This window comes from Papio anubis, chromosome 1 (genome assembly GCF_008728515.1).
Source record: "Papio anubis isolate 15944 chromosome 1, Panubis1.0, whole genome shotgun sequence".
NCBI lineage: Eukaryota > Metazoa > Chordata > Mammalia > Primates > Cercopithecidae > Papio > Papio anubis.
In genome coordinates, this window is record NC_044976.1 from 109994948 (window position 1) to 110013254 (window position 18307).

Here is an 18307-nt window from a genome sequence, read left to right on the forward strand (position 1 = left end):
TTTTTTTTTTTTTTTTTTTTTTTTTTTTTTTTGAGACGGAGTCTCGCGCTGTCGCCCAGGCTGGAGTGCAGTGGCCGGATCTCAGCTCACTGCAAGCTCCGCCTCCCGGGTTCACGCCATTCTCCGGCCTCAGCCTCCCGAGTAGCTGGGACTACAGGCGCTGCCACCTCGCCCGGCTATTTTTTTGTATTTCTTAGTAGAGACGGGGTTTCACCGTGTTAGCCAGGATGGTCTCGATCTCCTGACCTCGTGATCCGCCCATCTCGGCCTCCCAAAGTGCTAGGATTACAGGCTTGAGCCACCGCGCCCGGCCCTATTTCTCAGCCTTTTTAGATATTTTTCTAATTGTCCCCCTCATGAAATTTTAATGCCACAGATATAACTGTATATTTATGTATTGTATGTGTATCTGTGTTTTATGCACTAAAAGAATAAGAATTTTTTTTTTTTTTGCCCCTCAAGAGCCAATTTTTACCCCATTGGTGGTGATACTGCCCCTGTTGAGAATGCATGCAATAAGCCAAAACAAAAATCATGTTTAATTTTACCGTACAACTTGTTAATATTTTGGCATACATCTTTCTCAGTGATGTTCAATGTATATATGCCTTTGATGAAAGTGAAATCAGATACATAATATTTCATGCACCCTTTTTTCTTAATATTTTGTGAATTTTCATGATAAATGAATATCTTTTAACAGTATCATCTCTAATGGATAAATACTATAGATGTATAGTAGTATGTGAATTTGCCATCATTTTTTAAAATGATTTTTCTATAGTTTTCAAGTTTTTGTTATAAAAGTTCTTCTATGAATATCATTATAGTTGAATTTTTCCATGCATCCTTAATTATTTCTGCAGGATAAATTCCAAAAAGTAGAATTACTTCATTCTGTACATTTTAATATTTTTTGGTGTGTGTGACTTAGAAAGTGAAAGTCCCTTTCCCCAAGGGCAGCCACCATTAAAATGAATCTTTGTCTAGCCTTTTCCTGTATATATCCTAACATAAATAGCTATATATATTATTTATATAAAAACTACATATAAATAATTTATATAGCTGTATCTGTCTTTTAAAAAAGAAAAATAGATTGTTCCTTAACTACAGCGAGTTGCTTTTTTGCCTAATGCATTTTGCCTGAGAGATTTTGGTCATCTCATATCACTATGTATAATTCTACCTCATTCTTGTAAGCTGTATGATACATAGTAATTTGTCCATTCTTCTATGGAAGGATCTTTTCTTTCCCATTTTGTTTTGTTTTTGTGTATGTCTTTGTTTTTAGCATAAATTCCCATTTGTAATGGAATTCTGGGTCATTTAAGAATTGAAAGTATATGTGCAGGTCTTTTTTTGTGTGTTTATTTGTCTTTCTTTCTTTCTTTTCTTTCTTTTTTTTTTTTCTGTTTTTGTTTTTGAGACATGATCTTACTCCTACCCCTAGGCTGTGATGCTGTGGCAGGATCGTGGCTCATTGTACTCAGGTGATTCCCCCACCTCAGCCTCCTGAGTAGCTGGGACTACAGACGCATGCCAATATGCCTGGCTAACTTTTTGTATTTTTTGTAGAAACAGTGTTTTGCTATGTTGCCCAGAATGGTCTTGAACTCTTGGGCTCAAGCCATTCACCCATCTTTGCCCCACAAAGTTCTGGGATTATAGGCATGAGCCACCGTACCCTGTGTTTTCTATTTTTTTCATTCCTTTATTTGCCTACTCTGGTATTGGACCAGATTTTAATTAATTTTATGTCAGGAAATATAACATGTTCTAATAAGTAGGCAGATAAGTCACAGTTGAATTTTGGCTAAGTGTTTGGTTTTTATCTTTTTTTTTTTTTTTTAAAGACAAGTATTTGTATTTTAAATAGTCTAGAATAATACAGATTTTTGAGGACTTTTAGGGCCTGGCAGTAATTCAGAACTCTAAAAGCACATCAAAGTTGCATAGTGAACAAACAACCTATTGAACTGTGAGCTTTCTGGGAATACTTGGAACCATAACATTTCTGTCAAATATGCCTTTTAATCTTTGGTTTATTGATTGAAGTATTTTGGACTTACACTCTTTCTGCTGTCAAGCTTTTATTCTTTTTAAAGGAGATATACTCTCTATCTTTTTTACATTTCTGGTAATGTATTTAGGTACATCATACTGTGTTGTTTCTGCTTATTTCTGTAGTTCTCTACTTATGTGTTACCTTCAGAGTTATACATACATTTTCCTGAGGTTTAGTCTAATATAGCTCAAAATATCAGAATAGATGTTATAGTAGGTAACACTTATGAATTAGAATCTGAATTTTTAAAAATCTAGTGTTTTTGCTGGATTTATGTAGGTTTCTTTATGAGAAAACAGTAAACATTGCATAAGAATTACACTTTGCTTTTTAAAGTAGAAATATGTTTCCTTTCTAAAACTAATTTTTTTCTGAGACTATTTTTTCTTTAAATGTAGCCACTCACAGCATTGTTAAAATTTTTAAATGTTGATTCTGATACTATTAGTAACTAATATGAGCTTTTTTTTTTTTCGTTAGGACGTACTGTCAGGTGAGATTCTCAAATGGTTTTAGTGTTCTGGAAGAGTTAGTTTACCTTTGTAATGAAAAATCTCTCCTGAGAGTGCTACACTCACCACTAGGATGAAAACTAATCAAATAAATATAATAAATGGTAGTCAGTACCCAGGCATTTCAGACAGCACTGTTTTCTGACACTAGCCTCCCTTGGAGTTGAGTTGTCACCACAGCTAGGTTAAGCTTATTGCAGAGGTTTACCTTGCTTTGAATTGTGGGTCTGCATCTGTCAAAGTGAAAAGCCAACTTCTTCCCTTCATGGTAGTGGTATGCTTTTTGCATGGTGTGTTTATGAAAATTAAATCACAACAGTGATTTTGTGTGTTGAGGTTTACCATTTAGGTTAGAGATTGTATTCTTTGGTGCAAAATTTAACCTAAATGCTTTGTGTATGTACATAAAACTGAATCCTTTATCTCAGAATCACAGCTGCAAACAAATGACAACCCATGCTTGAGCATTAACTCATTATCACTTAGACCTTTGGCCAAGCCTGATTGCTTAGATAAAGCCTTACCTACCACCATTGCCTACTTCTTTGTTTTTTGAAGACTGAAACCATAGAAAAACTTCAAATTCATTTAACTGAATAGTCCATGTAAGGGATGTTTAATTTATTTTTAGGACGATATTTGATTTTAACTAAATATTATGTGAGATTATTATAAGCGATTACAAAAACTAGAATGTGTGATATTTTGTGTTTTATAAAACTTAAAATGTTTTTATTATTTCTCATTATTTAAAACATTTTTTCCTCAATATTGTGATGAATTAGTATCAGTAAGTCTTTAATAATAGCCATCTGATAGCAAGGATTTTTTAATAGACTTGTTAGAATATACATCTTCACAGTACATAGAAGTTGAGAGATTTTTATGTTTCGTGTAGTGACTAAAAGCAAGCTGTTTTTCAGGAAAGTATCAAGTAATTTTTACTAGCCCTTTTTTGTAATTATTTTCCTATTCAAAGTAATAATAAAGTAATCCTTGAGCATCCTTTTAGTCACATGGTTTTTTAATAATTCACTATTTTTGACCAGGCGTGGTGGCTCATGCCTGTAATCCCAGCACTTTGGGAGGCCAAAGTGGGAGGATAGGTTGAGCCCATGAGTTTGAGACCACCCTAAGCAGCATAGTGAGACCCTGTCTTTACAAAAATTAAAACAAAAAATTAGCAGGGTGTGGTGGCACATACCTGTAATCCCAGATTCTCAGAAGGCTGAGTTGGGAGGATTGCTTGAGCATGGGAGGTTGAGGCTGCAGTGAGCCATGATTGCGCCACTACACTCCAACCTCGGTGACAGTGAGACCCTGTCTCAGAAAAAACAAAAAAGCCACTATTTTTGTTAAGCAATGTATCTTAAAAGAATACAGGTAATGCCCTGAAAAGTACAGATCAAGAAGGCAAATGAGACAAAAATAATGCTTTTCGGTTCGCTGTGTATCCTTACAGAAGTTTCCTGTAAAAACATGCATATGTACATATACGCATATATAGAAATAATTAGTTTTCTTTTTATAATTCCTTTTGTTTTTAAGTCTTCAGGTGTAGCAATGAGACATAAAGACTAGTTCTATATTAGCATGCTAGTAAATAAAAATTCCACTCTTCAGAGGTTAAGTTTTGTCAAGTTTCTCTCATCTTCCTGCTTCCTCCCTCCCTTCACTCTTATTCTATTCTTACCACTCCTCTCCTTGAGAGGAGAGAAGTGTATAGTGTGGTGGGTTGCAATGCTGGCTTGGCTGTACATTAGATTTAACTGGGAGCTTTGAGAAATATCCACATTCTGGATCCACCTTCCTGATTCTTAATTAATTGGTCATAATGATGCAGGGGATGTGGGAGGAGAACATTCTTAGCCTGCGTATAGAAGCTTGCCTCAGCTTCGGAGTTCAAATATGGTCTGCGGGAAAGCAATGATTGAATCCAAGGGGCCGTCTTCCTCAGTTTCTCTGCCTTCTAGAAGGAAGGGGTGTGTGTGTGTGTGTGCGCGCGTGCGTGCATGCGCATAGGTCTTTGTAATCCTTTAAATTCTCTAAGAAATGTACCACCACAGATTTCTAATTTATTCTAGTATTGGTTTATCCATAGTGTTTGTATACTTTAATTCTAAAGAAAAACAATATTTGCACAGTACATGTTAGATAGACAAGAAGATGACTGGTAAGGCAATATAGTATTGTAGTTAACCACACTGATGCTAGAGCCACAGTGCCTGAGTTATAATCCTGGCTCCATAATTTATGTATGTTGAGCTTGGACAAGTTAGTTTTAGCCTTTTTGCCTCATCTATAAGATGGGGACAGTAGACTGGGAGTGGTGACTCATGCCTGTAATCCCAGCACTTTGGGAGGCCAAGGCGGGCGGATCACCTGAGGTTAGGAGTTCGAGACCAGCCTAACGAACATGAAGAAACCCCGTCTCTACTAAAAATACAAAAATTAGCCGGGTGTGGTGGCACATGCCTGTAATTCCAGCTACTTGGGAGGTTGAGGCAGGAGAATCACTTGAACCTGGGAGGTGGAGGTTGTGGTGAGCCGAGATTAAGCCATTGTACTCCAGCCTGGGCAGTAAGAGCGAAACTCTGTCTCAAACAAACAAACAAAACAAAAAGGGACAATAATCCCCACCCTATGGAAATGTGAGGATTAAAAATACTAGATGTAAAGTGCTCAAAGCAGTATTTTATGCATGGTAAATGTACAGTAAATAACAGTTAATTCATTTATTTCTTTTCTTGTATTCTATTTTCTAACATTTCTTACCCTTTTCTTGCTCATTCCTCCTGAAGTTAATGCTTCCTCTGATAAACTAGAGTAGGTGTTTTTTTTTTTTGTTTTTTTTTTTTGAGACAAAGTCTCACTCTGTCACCCAGGCTGGAGTGTGGTGGTGTGATCTTGTCTCACTCCCGGGTTCAAGCGATTCTCCTGCCTCAGCCTCCCAAGTAGCTGGGACTGCAGGCGTGCACCACCACACCTGGCTAATTTTTGTTATTATTAGTAGAGACGGGGTTTCACCACGTTGGTCAGGCTGGTCTCAAACTCCTGGCCTTGTGATCCACCCTCCTCAGCCTCCCAAAGTGCTGGGATTATAGGAGTGAGCCACTGTGCCCGGCCAGCTAACTTTTTTTGTAAGGGGCCAGATAGTAAGTACTTCAGGATTTTGGGGCCATATGGTCCCTGTTGCACATATTCAACTCTGCTGTTATAGGGTAAAAGCAGCCATTTATATAAGCAAATGAGAGTGATTGTGTCTCCTTTATTTATGGACACTAAAAGTGAATTTCATGTAATTTTCACGTTATAAAATATTTTTCTTCTGATTTTTTTTTATAACAACATTCAAGAATATAAAAACAGTCCTTGATTCACAAGCCACACAAAAAAAGACAGTGGCCCAGATTTGGCCTGTGGCTTATAGTGTGCTGGTCCCTGAAGTAGGGTAAACGAACCTGCACATTCCGATAACTATTTTAGGCATCTTCTGTTTCTTGGACATGCCTTCATTTTTTAATTTCTCTGTACTTTGGGAGAATCTAGAAGGTAATTTTTTGGCATCAAGTTTAAAACTTTAAAATTCTACTCACAGCTTTGAGCTTAAGCTGTTTATTAGCACTATTTGAAACTGTGAAACTTTGTGAACTCTCTCCTCCTCAAACAATGACATATATAACTATATTTAGGGTTCTTTGGTTGTAAGCAAAAGAACCATCATGGTTCACTGGAGATTTTATTCTTTGGTGCAAAATTTAACTTAAATGCCTTGTGGGTGTACATGAAACTGAGTCCTTTATTTCAGAGTCACAGCAGCAAGCAAATGACAACCTGTGCTTATTGTCAGCACTAGTATGTAGTAGGTGTTCTCTCAGTCAGAGAACTGGGCAGATACCTACAGAACCTGTAAGACGATGCACCCATTTACACACCATACACACACACACATGCATACATTATGTAAATCAAGAGATTTGTTTCAAGGAGTTGGCTTATGTGATTGTGGGGACTAGAAAGTCCAAAATCTGTACGGCAGACCAACACATTGCAGGTTCTGTAGGTGAAGCTGATAATGCAGTCTGGCAGTAGAATTTCTTCTTTAGTGAAACCTGAGTTTTGCAAAGTAAGGCTTTTCAACCGATTGGATGAGGCCTACTCACATTATTGAGGATAATCTCCTTAAAGTCAGCTGATTGTAAATGTTAACCACATTTAGATAATACCTTCATGGCAACACTTCCATCCATTTGAATAACTGGGTACTAGAGTCTAGCCAAGTTGACATGTCCAACTAGCCGTTACACAGTTCAATATATATTTGTCCAATAAAAGGATGAACAAATGGCTAAAATGGTTAAACAGAAAAATGTTTATTTGGAGGATGTTGAATAACAGAATTTAAGTAAAAAGTGAGCACTTAGGCCTCAAGAAGTCCTGAAAAGAACCAGAGCAGTTTGCAGGGGTAGGGACCTAGGTAGTAGTAAGGAACAATGTCTTCAGTGTGCCACAGTCATAAAGAATCAGCTCTAGCCATTTTTCTTCCTCACATCACTCTAAGATTCAGCTTCCTGGGAAACTCAGCCTGATTAGTGTAGACTGAGTTTAGGTCACATGTCTCCCTTGCCCAGTGAAAAGTGGGGACACCTTGATTGACATTCTCACCACAACTGCATTCAGGAAGATAAGGATTGTTTCCCAATAAAGTATCACAATGCTATTAGCAAAAGAAGGAGGAATACTAGACATACACAAATAGCAGATGTCCACTTCACCAACTCTTGATATCTCACGTAGATGGTCAGCTGATAAAACTAACATGGGTCAGAGCCAGATTATGTAGAGCATTACAAGGCCTGATAATGAGCTTGGGCCTTATCCTCTAGAATAATGGAACTTTTTTTTTTTTGAGAGGGGGGTCATAGATCTCTTTGAAATTTTGAAATTTTGGGGCCACATATTGTGCCCTCTTCTCTCCTAGAAGATTATACCTATGCTTTAAAAAATATTTGTTTTTGTTTTGTATAACATTTCAAGAGTTTATTTTACCTCTTGAAGTACATCCATAGTTGGTGAAAAGAGGAGCTAGTATCTTAATCTGAAAAACAATAAAAATATTATATCTCTCTCAGCTTCTGATATTTGCACTGCTGATTCTCCTTAATCTCTTTGATTTCTCTTGGAGGAATTTGGTTAAGAGATGATGAGGGTCTTATTAACACAGTGTGGAAATAGGGATAAAAAGAATTTACAATTGAAAAAATTATTTAGGAAACAAAATATGCAGAACTAGCTTGACTGTTGATTATATATGGGGAGTAGAGTCAAGTATGGCTTATAGGGTTTTAGCTTGTAGGAATTACAGGGGAAATATATAGGGCAGGTAGAAAGGTTGACCTTAATTGTGAGAAGGGACAGCCTCATCCTTTGGGACTTTAGGAAAAAAGATGATAGTAACTGGACTTAAGTTTATCAAGAAGGAAGGGAATGAGAGAGGAAGTGGAGTAGAGATGGTAAAAGGATTGATGTGCAGTACTGAGGGTCCAGGTGAGATTACACACCAGGAATTTGAAGTAGTGACATCAGTTATATAATAATATTTTCTCCAGCAATGAAGAGAAAGTTTAAGATTCATTAACAGTTGATGTGTACTGGTTGATTTGGGGGTGAAACAACAGGAATACGTGGAATAGAGGAATCTGAGCAAAGACTAACTCAAAGATGGTGGTGTATAACTTACAGAGCTCCTATTCTGTGTTGGGCACATAAATAAGCTTTGTAGATACCATTTCATTTACTCAAATAATCCTACGAGCCAGGCACTGGTATTCCCATGATGAAACTGAGGCACAGAGAGGTTAAGACACTTGCCTAGGATTACAGAGCTAGTAAGTGGCAGAACTGGGCTTTAAACCCAGGAAGCTAGGTCCCAAAGTCTATGTTCTTAACTACTAAGCTACACTGTTGATCACTCTTGGAGTCATGGGTTAGGAGAAAAGGAAGGGAAACAATAAGCTGGGAGAAGATGAAGGGCTCAGGACTCAAAGTTGATGCTTCAGTGAGGTGGAAAACCTGTGCTGTGGGGTTTTCCTCAGATTATACACACATGCACACTTGTTTATATCAGGTTAGGTGCTGGAAAAAAAAGGTAATTAATTTAGATATTTACTAGGAATTCTTTCAGGAGCATTTTTCATGAGTCATATTTGCACCGCACAATTCTTTTTGCTTCATTTTTATGTAGTAGAAGGCAGTAAGGAATTCTTGTACAAGTAAACATCTTTTCCTTTTGTACCCCTCACCACTGCGAATTTGATAGAACCCTTAGTAAATGACCAGGTTGTTTTCTACACGTTTTTTTCTCTCCCACAACATAACATGGGTTTGGCAAGCTTTAAAATATGTTAGTGTGTTTTTATCCACTAGTATACCTCTGCCCATTTAGTAGGATATCCCTGCCAGTTAGAGCTAGTGATGTTTTGTTCTAATTTGGAGAGATAACGTGTGTCTGTCTTTAAATTCTCTGTCAGTTTTCCTTTTTGTAAAAAAAACTTGTTGCCCAAATTATAAATAAATTTGAGCAAATGCAGACTAAGGGAATAAAAAATCAATGCATCCATTGGAGTAGAACATCTTCTCTTTTTCTTTTTCTTTTTTTTTTTTTTTAGACGGAGTCTCGCTCTGTCCCCCAGACTGGAGTGCAGTGACGCGATCTCGGCTCACTGCAAGCTCTGGTACCCTGCAAGCTTCCATACACTGTAAGCTCCACCTCCTGGGTTCACGCATTTCTCCTGCCTTAGCCTCCTGAGTAGCTGGGACTACAGACGCCTGCCACCACACCTGGCTAATTTTTGTATTTTTAGTAGAGGTGGGATTTTACCGTGTTAGCCAGGATGGTCTCCATCTCCTGACCTTGTGATCCACCCGCCTCGGCCTCCTGAAGTGTTGGGATTACAGGCGTGAGCCACCGCGCACGACCGAGTGGAACACCTTCTCAACATAGAACTGGTTGATTTATTTTTTCCTAATGCTTGGCTTTTTCCAATATTTTGTTACCCAAGATAACATTAGTCGAACTAGCACTTTGAGGAAAGGAGTTAAAAATTTTTTTCTTGTTAAATTTGGGTAACTGGTCATATTTTCCTTTGTCTCTCACTGTCTCATACCCTTAGATCAGGGGTCTCCAACCCCTGGGCCACAGACTAGTGAGTAATGGTCTATGGCCTGTTAGGAACCAGGCTGCACAGCAGGAGGTAAGCAGCATTGAGTATTGCTGCCTGAGCCCCGCCTCTTGTCAGATCACTAGTGGCATTAGATTCTCATGGGAGTGCGAACCCTATTGTGAATTGCACATGCGCATAATCTAGGTTGCATGCTTCTTATGAGAATCTAATACCTGATGATCTGTTGCTGTCTCCCATCACCCCCAGATGGGACTGTCTAGTTGCAGGAAAACAAGCTCAGGGTTCCCACTGATTCTGCATTATGGTGAGCTGTATAATTATTTCATTTTGTGTTACAATGTAATAGTAATAGAAATAAAGTGCACAATAAATATGCGTTTGGATCATCGTGACTCCATCTCCCATGCCTGGTCCAGTCTGTGGAAAAATTGTCTTCCATGAAACTGGTTCCTGGTGCCAAAAAGGTTGGGGATTGCTTCCTTAAATTATGTAGATAAACATAATAGATATTTGTGGTTATATCAGGGACTATTATAACATTTTTTCTGTATTAATCTAGATATTTAGATGAAGCTCAACATGCCTTACAGATTGATATGGCTAATGTTTCAATTATTTGCTTCTTGCTGCTGTAAAGTTTGTTAGAATTAGGGCTCTAGATCTTTTTTTTTTTTTTTTCCTTCTTTTAAATTAAGAGATGAGGTCTCGCTCTGTTGCCCAGACTGATCTCAAACTCCTAACCCCTTCCCACCTTAGCCTCTCAAAGTGCTAGGAGTACTGACATGAGCCAATGTGCCTGGCCAGGGATCTAGATCTAATACATGTTAAGATCATAGCTTTTAGAACGTTTAGTCATAGGTATTTAATTGTAGTTTCTTCCTTTGAACCCCGAACTTCAAGGCGTTTAGTAATACTTTTAAGGTCTGTGTTCAGGTGGTTTTTGGTTTGACTGTAAATACCTTTTCTTGTTTAACATTTTTTAGTTCAAATCTAGGTCACAACCTGTCTGTACTCTTGTAGAGAATTTTATTTTTTAAATTTTATTTATTTATTTTTCAGACAGAGTCTTGTTCTGTCACCCAGGCTGGAGTGCAGTGGCACAATCTTGGTTCACTGGATCCTCTGTCTCCCAGGTTCAAACAATGCGTGTGTGTGTGCGCGCGCGCGTGCGTGTGTATATTTTTTGACATCCAGTGACCTTTGAACTTTTTATTGGCCTCCTGCTCCCCAAAGGGTTACCCTGCTTCTGCTGGCTTAATGCCTCAGAACTTTGGTGTCATTGGTCTCAGATGCCACTTTGCCATCTACTATCCGGTGGGTGGTGGTCTTTTGGATGGTTTGCATGGAGTTGCTGCTGTCCAGGGCATCACCAAGATTGAAGTCCTTGCCATCTTCCGGTAGGTGGCGGTCTCAGCCTCTGGTTTGACCTTGATATTTCAGCAGGGCCTTGTACTCCTGGGCCTAGCGTTGCCCCTCTGCCCGGGTCTTTGCCAGCTCTGACTCTAGTTGCAGCAGGATCTCGTTGAGCTGCTCCATCTACAGGGAATAGAGGGCCTCCACCTCCCTCAGGCTGTTCTGCAAGCTGGCCTTCAGATTTCTCATTGAGTCCAGATTGATTAAGGACTGGGCTGTATGTCTCAGCTCTGTGAATGCCATCTTAGCAACTCCAACCTCAGCAGACTGCGTGGTGACCACTGTGGCGCCCTCCTCAGTCTGCTGAGACCAGTACTTGTCTAGCTCCTGTCAGTTCTTCCGAGCCAGCTTATCATATTGGGCCCAGATGTCTGCTGTGATCTGGATGTCCTGAGATTTGGGGGCATCTGCCTCCATGGTCAACCCAGAGCTGGCAATTTGGGCTTGTAGGCCTTTTACTTCCCCTTTGTGGTTCTTCTTCATGAAGAACAGTTCCTCGTTGAGAGCCTCGATCTCTGGCTCCAGCTGCAGCCAAGTGACATTGGTGTCATCAGTGACCTTGTGGAGTCCATGGATGTCACTCTTCACAGACTGGCACATGGCCAGCTCTGTCTCATACTTGACTCTAAAGTCATCAGTAGCAAGACGGGTATTGTCAGTCTGCAGAACGATGCGGGCATTGTCCACAGTACTTTTGTTTTTTCTTTCTTTTTTTTTTTTTTTTGAGATGGAGTCTTGCTGTCCCCAGGCTGGTCTGCAGTGGCGCGATCTCGGCTCACTGCAGACTCTGCCTCCCGGGTTCATGCCATTCTCCTGCCTCAGCCTCCCAAGTAGCTGGGACTACAGGTGCCCGCCACCACACTTGGCTAATTTTTTCTATTTTCAGTAGAAATGGGGTTTCACCGTGTTAGCCAGGATGGTCTCGATCTCCTGACCTGGTGATCCACCTGCCTCGGCCTCTCAGAGTATTTAAGAAGATCTGAGCCCTCAGGTCCTTGATGGTCTTGAAGTAATGGCCCCAGTGTCTGAGCTGGGGTCCCTTCTTCTCCAGGTGCTCCTGGATTTTGCTCTCCAGCTTCCAGTTCTCGGTTTCCAGGCTCCTCATTCTGTCCAGGCAGGAGGCCAGGCGATCATTCAGGCATTTCATTTTCTCGTCATTCTGGATGCCTCCCATTCCTACCAGACCCCTGGCCATCCCTGCAGCCAGGCCCCAAGCTGCCCCAGAAGCTGGTGGAGCAGGACATGGAGATCTGGGAACCAGAGCCCCCAGTGCCTGGATAGATGCTGCCTGGGCGCCATGGCTGGGTGCCTTGACAGTGCTCAGGGACCAGTAGTTGGTGGATAAGGTGAAGCGAGTGGTGAAGCTCATGCTGTCTGGGGAGGAGAGTGAGAGGATAGGACTCAGGCTTTGCTGATGACCAGAATATTAGATATCATTGCTTAATATCCCTGTCTTCTTTTGCTGTTGATAAGCAAAACTTTATTACTGATTCCGACTTGATTTTTGAGGTTTGTTTCCCATAGAATTTTTTGCAGACAGATTAGTATTTAAAGGAATATTTAATACATTATTTCTTTTAGCTAGAATAAGCTAAAGGTGCAAAAGAATGAATGTTGTCTTAGGTTTCTAAGACCTGGAAAACCGGTCTGAATGCTTTTATGCACTAGGTTAACCTTTATGCCATGCAGAATGTGAGACCAGTTTGGGCTGATTTTCATTCCTCTGTTAGGCTTAAAAAAGAATCACCACACTGTTCATTGATGTCATTACGACTATTAGGAAAAATGTTTGTTATAACTGTGAAGAGCGAGAGAACTCTTGTTTATACTTATTTTAATAGTGAAAATTTGACTTTGGTTTAGAGTTCTTCTAACAATATATATGAATAATATTTGTAGAGTGGTAGAGTGCTTTTTTTAAAAATATACTTTTACCAAGTTTGTCTCATTTGATCTTCACAATTCTGTGAAAAAGGTAGGACAGATAGTGCCACTCCTACTTTTAAAGATAAGAAGTTTGGGCTTCAAAGAATTCAGTGACTTGCCCTGAGATAAATAGCTAGTTACATCTGCTATCTTTTACATTAGTTTTCATTCTCCTGTATCAAAGAGTTTCTATGCAAAGACTTCTATATGATTTACTTATAATTTCTAAAATGTAAAATTCAAATTGTTGAAATTTCTGACTTTTCTACATTTACCAGAAAAGTATACCATTTTAAAAAATAGACAATTAAAAAAATATGGAATGCTTTGTGAATTTTGTGTGTCATTCTTATGCAGGGGCCGTGTTAATCTTCCCTGTATCGTTCCAATTTCAGTATATGTGCTGCCAAAGCAAGCACGACTTAATTTTTTTTAGAGCAGTTTTAGGTTTACAATAAAATTGAGCAGATTTCTCATCTATCTTCTGCCCGCACACATGCATAGTTTCCTTCGTTATCAACAAATCCCCTACCAAATCGGTACATATGTTACAGCTGATGAATGTACATTGACACGTACTTAATCATGCAGAGTCCATAGTTTACCTTAGAGTTCACTTTTGGTGTTGTATATTCTCTGGGTTTAGACAAATGTAAAATGATGTGTGTCCACCTTATAGTTTCATACAGATAAAAGTTTTGCTGCCCTAAAAGTCTTCTGTGTTCCTGTCTTTTTTGTTTGCTTGTTTTGGCTATATATAAAGAGGAACAGATAGCAAGTTCTTCCACATTGTATTACTGTAATTTTAATCTTATTTGTAGTTGTGGGATTTAGAAATACTTGATTCAGAAGTATGTGTAAGTTAATAGATTATAATTTTGACTCTAAGAGCATTATGAAAGAGTCTTTCTCTGGTTCTTTTTGTTTGTTTGTTTGTTTGAGACAGAGTTTTTGCTCTTATCGCCAAGGTTGGAATGCAATGGCATGATCTCGGCTCACTGCAACCTCTGCCTCCCGGGTTCAAGCGATTTTCCTGCCTCAGCCTCCCGAGTAGCTGGGATTACAGGCCATGCACCACCATGCCCGGCTAATTTTGTATTTTTAGTAGAGACAGGGTTGCACCATGTTGGCCAGGCTGATCTTGAACTCTGACCTTAGGTGATCTGCCCGCCTTGGCCTCCCAAAGTGCTGGGATTACAGGCGTGAGCCACCGCGCCCAGCCTTTTCTTTGGTTCTTAACAAAATTCTTTCAAGTTGCCCAGTTTCAAAAAAGAAAAATGACTTTGTAGTTTTAATAATCACTTAAAAACTAGTACCCTTTATATTGCATAATGCCTGTGGGGAGATACATATATATATTTTATATATATATATATTATATATATATATTTTTAAAGACAGAGTCTTGCTCTGTTGCCCAGACGGTAGTTCAGTGGCGCGATCTTGGCTCGCTGCCACCTCTGCCTCCCAGGTTCAAGCAATTCTTGTACATTAGCTTCCTGAGTAGCTGGGTTTACAGGCATGTGCTACCATGCCCAGCTGATTTTTTCTAGAGATAGGGTTTTGCCATGTTGGCCAGGCTGGTCTTGAACTCCTGACCTCAAGTGATCTGCCTGCCTCAGCCTCCCAAAGTGCTGGGATTACAGGCATGCACCACCAGGCCCAGCTAATGTTTTTGTATTTTTAGTAGAGACAGGGTTTCGCCATGTTGGCCAGGATGGTCTCAATCTCTTGACATTGTGATCCACCTACCTTGGCCTCCCAAAGTGCTGGGATTATAGGCGTGAGCAACCATGCCTGGCCTCAAGTATATGTCTTTTTTAATTGACTTTTTTTTTTGTGCAAAAAGTTTAGTTCAAGTATTTTTATTTTTATTTTTTGAGATGGAGTCTCGCTCTGTCACCCAGGCTGAAGTGTAGTGCCGTGATCTTGGCTCACTGCAACCTCTGCCTTCCAGGTTCAAATGATTCTCCTGCCTCAGCCTCCCGAGTAGCTGGAACTACAGGTGTGTGCCACCACGCCCGGCTAATATTTGTATTTTTAGTAGAGACCAGATTTCGCCATATTGGCCAGCCTGGTCTCGAACTCCTGATCTTGGGTGATCCACCCGCCTCAGCCTCCCAAAGTGCTGGGATTACAGGCATGACCTAGTTCAAGTATTTTTAGAACCTCTGTTCTTGTATTCGTAGACCCTGTGCAAATCTCTATCTGGAAATACAAAATAATCCTTACCTTGCTTTCAGCAAAGTTGACGGTGATAGCAAAGGCAAGGCTAATTATGAAACAGTTAGAGGAGAGGTCACCAAACTTTGGTCCAAGACCTGTTTTGTATGGCCTTCAAGCTAAGAATGGCTTTTACTTTTTAAAGAGTTTTTTTTAAAAAATAAGAAAGAATAATATGTGACATAGGCCATATGTGGCTCACAAAGCATAAAACATTTACTGTCCAGCTCTTCATAGATAAAGTTTGCTGACTTTGAATTAGAAGACTATATATCATATAAAATAAAATGTAAACAGAGACCTTAGGAAAATGCAAATCAAAACCATAATGAGATATTATTTCATACACACTAGGATGGCTGTAATTTAGGGAAAAAAAGGACAATAACAAGTGTTGGCCAGGATGTAGAGAGATTGGAACTTTCATACATTGCTGATGAGAATGTAAAATGGTACAGCCACTGTGGAAAACAGTTTGGCAGTTCCTGAGAAAGTTAAACATATGCTAAAGAGATGCAATGAAAAATAAAAAAATAAATAAATATAAATAAAAGAAAAACAGAGAGTTATCTTGCGACCCAGCAGTTTTGCTGCTAGATATATACCCAAGAGAATTGGAAACATATGTGTACACTAAAATTCGTACAAGACTGTTCATTACAATAAACAAAAAGTGGAAAGAACCCAAATGTCCATCAACTGATAAACAAAATATCATATAGTCATACAATAGAATATCATTCAGCTATAAAAAGGAATGAAATACTGACACACGCTTCAACATCAATGAACCTTGGAAACATGCTAAGCACAAAAGCCAGACACAAAAGGCCACATGTTGTATGATTCCATCTGTGTGAAATGTATAGAAAAAGCCAATCTTTAGAGATAGTAGGTAGATTAGTGGTTGCCAGAGGCTGTAGGGAGGGCAAATGGGGAATAACTGTTCATGGATATGTTTTTTTCTTGGGTTGGGGGGTGATGGGAATTAGATAGTGATGGTGGTTATAACAGCCTTGTGAATATAATTTTTAAAACCACTAAATTGTGTACTTTAAAATGGTGGGTCAGGTGTGGTGGCTCACGCCTGTAATCCCAGCACTTTGGGAGGCTGAGTCAGGCGGATCACTTGAGGTCAGGAGTTCGCGATCAGCCTGACCAACATGGAGAAACCCCAGCTCTACTAAAAATACAAAAAATTAGCTGAGCGTGGTGGCGCATGCCTGTAATCCCAGCTACTCAGGAGGCTGAGGCAGGAGAATCTATTGAACCTGGAAGGCGGAGGTTGCAGTGAGCTGAGATCGTGCCATTACACTCCAGCCAGGAAAAAAAAAAAAAAAAAAAAAAAAAAAAAAAAAAAAAAAAAAAAAAAAAAAAAAAAAAAGGTGGATTTTACAGTATGTGAATTATATCTCAACAAAAGAAAATGTAACCAGAGATTAAGTAGTATAAAAAAGGTAATGAGAGGTCAGAGAGAGAAAAGAAGACTGTGGGCATGAAAAAATGGATACAACTCTGAGGTTGGGGCTTGAAATGCACCTCAAAAGACATAGAGGATTTGGATAGATAAAGGAGTGGTTAAGGCATTACTTAGGAAGGGGTATAAACCAAGATGTTATTTTGGCATAAGAGAAGTGGCAAGATATAAGTGGAAGAAAAGACAAAGCAAGTCTCTTGTTTTTGTGGGGCTTCTTAACTGGCATATTAACTGATCAGGCCTGCTAAGGATAATGCTTTGCACAATTGTTTTCATGGGATAAATTGCATATCCTTCTAGTCTCAGGCAAGATGTTTTTATTCCAGCCAGAGAGCAAGAGCCTAAGTACTCTCCGCCATAGTATTCTTAGCAGGTTACTGTAAGGATTTTAGTTCATTGCATATGCTTTGTGGAATTTGCCGCCATCTTTTTTTTTGTTGTTGTTGTTAACCTATTTTAAGTCATACAAAGTATCTATCAGGTTTTGTTGTTACTTAAAACAAACCACCTTCTTAATACTGTCCCTTATTCTTGCCACTTCACACTTTCTTGTTCTTTCATGTATACTGTTTCATTTAATCCTTCCGTCACAGCTGAGGTAGGTGGTATCATTCCCATTTTAAAGATGAAAGAGGCCATATAATAGAGTGCTTAGGAGCCAGGATGGGAGCACTGGAGGCAGAATGCCTAGATTCAAATCCTCATTCTGCCATTTACTAATTGTTTTGTGAGTTTTGCTCACAAAACAATTTTTTGTGAGTTATTGAACTTCTGTAGGTCATATGTTTTCTCTTGTCCAAAGTGGTGATTGTAATAATATTATAGAGTTGTTTTAAATAAGTTGACTAAAAGTAAAATTCTTAGAAACATGCTTGCACATAGTGAGTCCTCAGTAAGTGTTAAACTGTTACTGTTGTTTATAGATCATGAGACTTGAGTAAGGTTAAGAAGTCCAGAGCCTTCCAGCTTATAAGTGTTAGAGCCAATGATTAAATATAGGTGATCTGAATCTAAGTCCTACTTGCTAATTTATCTAGTTGCCTTTACCATATTTTGTTATATGTTTATTTACTTATTGGACGTAAAATTATTAGCCTTCTAAATTTTCATTTAAATATGGATCAGCTGAATGTGGTGGCTCACACCTATAATCCCAGGACTTTGGAGGCTGAGGTGGGAGGGAATTGCTTGAGGTCAAGAGTTCGAGGCTGCACTAAGCTGTGATCGTGCCACTGCACTCCAGTGGTGACAGAGTGAGACCCTGTCTGAAAAAATACATGTGGGCCAGACCATAGACCAAGTAGTTAGAGCAAAAGAGAGTTTCTAAATTCCATGCAACAGAACTTCCATTCTTAAACTCAGTTTTTTGCTTTAATCCACTGGTGCCCAATCCTTAGCAGTTGTACACCAGACTTATGAGCTATGAGGGGAAAATGACAATGGAAAACATAGATTTAATGCAAAATAACTGGAAAAAAGAAAAAACAATGCAAAAAACAAAATA

The 18307-nt window shown here is 39.2% G+C and overlaps 1 non-coding gene and 1 pseudogene across 1 annotated transcript; both read right to left on the reverse strand.

The window, feature by feature from the left end:
• Positions 1 to 10867: 10867 nt before the first annotated feature.
• LOC103887713 lies at positions 10868 to 12527 on the reverse strand (annotated as a pseudogene).
• Positions 12528 to 13414: 887 nt separating this feature from the next.
• On the reverse strand, positions 13415 to 13522 carry LOC116271957. Its single transcript, XR_004180691.1, has one exon. It is a non-coding gene; the product is annotated as a U6 spliceosomal RNA (small nuclear RNA).
• Between the last annotated feature and the right edge of the window lie 4785 nt (positions 13523 to 18307).